Genomic DNA, 5,508 nt, shown 5'->3' with positions numbered 1-5,508 from the left:
CCTGGAGGAGCAGTTAGGCCACGGGGTCCAGACAAACTCCCAGCCCTGGAAACTCTCCCAACCTCAGAGCATCTGGGTGCTCTTTTTATTAAGAAAAGTGGTATTTTTATTAAGAAAGGCATCTTTCCTTACAACCTTACGCCTAATTGATGGAGAAGAGGAGACACTGGGATTGCCCGGGGGGCTTCAGCACCTCTATTTTCAGGGTAAGGAGGTCCTCTGTGTTACCTGGTCATCATCCTCCTGAGCCCCTCATGGCCAGTGGTGTGTCTGCAACACTCCATAGCAAAACTAAGTGAATATGAAATATTCCCCTTTGAATTCTCTGCACAAATTCTCTACAAATCTATTGTGTATGTAGCATCTCACAAATGCTCTAAAGGCAGATATTATAATAGATATTTTATATCTAAAAACCCAGGGGTTCTGAAATTTAATATTCTTGCCTGAGACCACACAGCAAGGGGAAGATCCAAACACAACTAAGAGTTACAGAACCCGGTGGCCTGCCGCTCTGTTGCTCTGGGGACACTAACCTCTGTGAGATACACACGGTTCCAGGGGTGCTCAGACGCACCCGGACCCCACGGAGCTTCACGACCGGCCCCGCTGAAGGCGTGACGCCATCAGCACCCTGTTGGACGCCCCTCGGCCACCCCGGGAGGTGAGCCTCCCTAGCCAGGCTTCGGTCGGGGCACCTTGGCGTCTAAACAAGGTTCCCGCAAGAAACAGCTCCAAGGCCTCCCCAGAAGGCACAATCTGGGGACGCATGGACGGGAGGAGGAGAGGGGCCCAACCCAGGAAGCAGAACATGCCTTGGCTCCCAGGCGTCGCCGTCCGTTCGAGAGCAGCGTGCTCCTGGACACACTGAAATGAATTTCCATGTTTATAAAACCATGAATTATTGAAAAGCCCTCGGGAACTGTGTTCCATTTATACGAATCAATGAACAGAGAGCTACGTTCAGCCTTTGCTTTGCTGCTCAAGGTTTATAAAGATGGTGGAAACCAACGACATCAAATACACAGGGACAGCCGTCCCAGTTGCAATAAATAAAGAGTGGCTTTTAAAAGAGAGCTGCAGAGCCGATGAAGCAAATGACCGGGTCAGTAGGTAGATAGATAGATTTTTTTTTTTTTTTTTTTTTTAATTTCCAAGGATATTTTCAGAGGCACACCAGAGCAGAGAAGTCGGCATGGTGAATTCCCTGGAGCCTGTCATCCATCATCGATGTGTATCAGCGTCTTGCACTGCTTCCTGTATCTTACTGTTCACTCTTCTCAAAACCACAGTAGAGTGAGATAAATGAACTGAGCACCTGAATCCACACAAACATATTATGCAGACATACCAGATAGTCAATGTGAACGTTATAAAAATGGCAACCATTTTTAAATAAGATCAGCCGCCATCCCAACAAAAAATTCCAAAGGGACTATTTTCACACTGTCAAAATAATTCTAGAATTTAGGCAGATATAGAAAAGCACATTAAAATTGCCAAGAAGCATTTGAGAAGGAGGGCAAGTTTGATGTACTATATACGAAACCTTAAAGCCATAAAAAGTGCTATCAGAAAGAGCAGGCCTTTTTTAAAATGTTGGAATAAGGAAGGGTTTTCCGACCCTAATGCCAAAGCCAGAAACCATTAAGAAAAATATTAAATAATTTGGCCTTATAAAAATTTAAAACACTCCCATACTTATATATCTAAAAGAATTTGATGACAAACTATTAAAATTAATAAGTGAATTTGGTAAACTTGCCCGTTGTAAAATCAGTGTGCAGAAACCAACTGTATTTCCATGTGAGGAGCACACAGACAGAAAAAGAAATTTACAGAAGACAGTATTTATCCTGGAATAAATCTAACAAAAGAGGCACAGAACCTTTAGCAGAAATCTACAAAACATTATTTATTTATTTTTTTTTTTTGTGGTACGCGGGCCTCTCACTGCTGTGGCCTCTCCCGTTGCGGAGCACAGGCTCCGGACGCGCAGGCTCAGCGGCCACGGCTCACGGGCCCAGCCGCTCCGCGGCACGTGGGATCCTCCCGGACCGGGGCGCGAACCCGCGTCCCCTGCATCGGCACGCGGACGCGCAACCACTGCGCCACCAGGGAAGCCCCTACAAAACATTATTGAGAGAAATTGAAGAAGTTCTAACAAAAGGTGTACAGAAGCTCTTCACAGAAATCTGCAAAATGGTATTGAGAGAAAATTTTAATGTCCTGAATAAATGGAAAGCCTTGCCTTGGTGAGGACATTTCTCCCCAAATCAATCTATAAATTCAATGGAGCCCAACTGATATATCAGCAGATAACTTTTGCAGAAATTCATAAGCTGACTCAAAAACTCAGAATAGTCCCAGGTGATCTTGAAAAAGAAACAAAGCTTATGCTGTAGTAATTGACAAAGTGTGATACTGGCCAAGGACAGACAGGCCCAGTGTACAGAGTAGGGTCCAGCAATAGACACACACACACACACACACACACACACACACACACACACACAGTCAATGTGGGAGGGAAAGGGTTTTTCTTTCATAAATGGGGCAGAGCTCACTTCTATGCAGACATTTAAATTATTGTGTGCATTCGAGCACATGGCCTTCGGGAAAAGCTGTGCAAACTTACAATCTGCTAAATGGCTCATCATCACCACATAATGTCAGTTTTAAAAATTTTTCCTACCTTGACAAATAACAAATCACAACTTTTTCGTGTGAGGCCGGGCACGTTTTCACCTCTTTACTGTACGTTTGTCCTGCTTCTTTAATGGGCTTCCTGTTCGTGTCTGTTGCCCATCCTTCTGCTGGGGTGACCACAGCTTCTCTCAGGCATTTGTCACGTATTTTGTAAACTCTCTACTTATTGAAGATTTATTTCTTTCTCTGGTGCATTTTGAGCCTATTGTCCCAGAATTTCCACTGTCTCCTGAGTGCAGTGTGGGTGGTGGTGCCCTGCTGTGGTGCCCCCTTCCTGGCTCTTCCAATGACCAGTGGGTGTAGGGACACGATGCCCAGCCCCCAGCCCAATTCAGGGCACCGCGGAAGGGCCACCTGCGCAGGCCTCTCTCTGGGCTTGAAAGGGCCTCCGCGGATCCTGCGGCGGGGTCCACCTTCTCCCTCTTCCCTGGCCTGCCCTCCCCCTCCCTCCCCGCTGTGGTCCCCAGAGGCCCCCGAGTAAACGTCCTGCCGGCTCATCTCCACGCCAGACGCTGCACCCGGGCGCCCACCCCGACCAGCACTGTGTCGTCAAAGCTGTTAGTCTGGGTCACGGGTTTTGCCTCTATTGACTCCTTTGAAGGTTCTCCTGCGTTCCCGAGATTATGTGAATGTTACATATTTAGACTTAGCGCTTTAACGCACCTGGAAAGTATAGGGTATAAGCTGTAGAGAATCTAACTTCATCTTTTCCCAAAGGCTCAGGTAGATGTCCCACATCCACTTACTGACAAATCAATCGTTGTGCCACGACTTGAAATATCACCTTAATAACTGAGAAAATTCTTACGGGTCCTGGTTTTGTTTCTGGGCTTCCCAATTGATGGATCCGCCTGTCGGTCTATCCCTGGGCCGGCCCCCAGGGTTTCAATCCCGTAGCTCGTTGATCCAGCCCGACAGGGAAGGCCCACGACTCCGCCTTTTAAGTTAGCCTTTGTTCTGCTATGAACAACCACGCACGTGGCTCCTGCTGTTTTATTCTTAATATTTTTACAGCCCTCCCCTCACCCATCCGTGCCCCTGGGACTCGGCCCCGGACGTACTCCCTGAGTCGATCCTTTGATGTCCCCCTGCTGCCTGATGGCACCTGCGAGTCTCAGGACCCGGCCCAGGACCACCCACCCATGAGGGGAGACCCCACGGCCGGCCTGGCCCTCGGCCGGGTCTCGAGAGGAGGTCCAAGCCCGGGGTGACGCCCTCTCCTGCGGGCTATCGGGATCCTCCTCCCTCACACGCCCCCTGCAGGGATTCACGAGGATCAAGAGATGCCTGGTGGGGGGGGCTTCTGGGCTCCGGAGGGGCCACTGTTCCACCGAGAGCAGGGCCCCGAGGGTCCTGCAGGGATGCTGCCGCATAAGGGCGGCCCCGGGGGATGTTCACCTTTCTCTGGCCGGTGTGGTGGCTCCCACCGCGGAGCGGAATCCAAACCTACCCCAGTGGGAATGAAAGAAACCCACAAGGGGAGCGATCTCCCCGCCCGCCCTCTGGGCCTGGGGACAGGGAAGCCGGGGTGAGGATCGCAGAGCGCGTGAGGCCCGGGCTGGGCCTTCGGGGAGGTCCCCGTCCGAGACAGCGGGGGATCCTTGGGAGCCGTTCTCTGGATGCGCGCAGCTTGCTCTCGGAGATGCTCTGTGAGGCGTGGACCAGACGGAAATTTTAAATAACCGTAATAAATAATAATAGCACTGCAGTGGCAAGATAAGGAGAGCTGGAGGAAGTGGCTGAGGGTTCACCGAAAACAGACGAAAGGGAGCTGGGGGCACACCCAGGCCTGCCGCCCGTGGAGGCTCTCCCCGGAGGACCCAGGTCTCAGCTCTGAGCCAAGCCCCCACTGGGGAACGAGCCCCCGTCACCTCCCGGGACAGATGGAGCTGCCAGTGGCCAGCTCTGGACTCCCACGGACCCGCGTCCCATCACTAACCTGCCTGGTCACTGCAGGCTCATTTCCTCGGTGACAAAAGTGGGAACCGTGGCTGCCTCACGGGGCTGCATGAGGAGCAAATGGGAAGGTTCCTTGTGTCGTAAATATCAGCAACAAGACTTTTTAAAAAACTTTCTATTTTTAAAAAATTTTAAACGTATGAAAAAGTTGCAAAAACTAGCACAGAGAGCTCCTGTATACCTTTCACCCAGCTCACCCTAATGTCGGCATCTTCCATCACCCAGGGCACAAGGAGCGACACTGAGAAGCTAACATTAGTGCCCCAGGATTAGCTAAATCCCAGACATTTTTGGGGCTTCATCTGTTTTCCACAAATGTCCTTTTTCTGTTCCAGGGTCTCATATTGCATTTCGCTGTTACGCTTGACTTCGTTTAAAAGAAGTTATTTATTTGTTCAGGGTGTCTTTCGAAGGACTCACACCATCTCCATGAGAAAGAAGTACAGGGTGTGGGCATCCTTGGGGCACAACCCGTTACACAATATGGCAAATGTCCCCACCTGGCAAATGCCAAGGAGTGTGTGACCCAGCTTTTGTAAACAGCTGGATGGACATTGGAGCCTGACCATCATCACAAGGTAGCCTCAGGTCACCGCCATCCATAGGGATGCAGGGAAGTGCCCAGTTTTTCTCCTGGCCGATGCTGATGGCTGCTTAATCGGCCAGGAGTCACACAACACAGTCATTTGAAAAATGTTCTAAACTTGCCTCAGCTCAGGAAGGATGACAAAAAAGTCTGGAGCCCATTAAGGCGCAAGGATGCATCGAGGCCGGGCCTGACCCTGCCCCATGCAACACTGAAACGGTGAACCATCCGCTGAAAAGGCTCGGCGCTCCCTA

Source organism: Physeter macrocephalus, chromosome 2 (assembly GCF_002837175.3).
Source record: "Physeter macrocephalus isolate SW-GA chromosome 2, ASM283717v5, whole genome shotgun sequence".
Classification (NCBI taxonomy): domain Eukaryota; kingdom Metazoa; phylum Chordata; class Mammalia; order Artiodactyla; family Physeteridae; genus Physeter; species Physeter macrocephalus.
Note: the sequence above shows the minus strand (reverse complement) of the source record.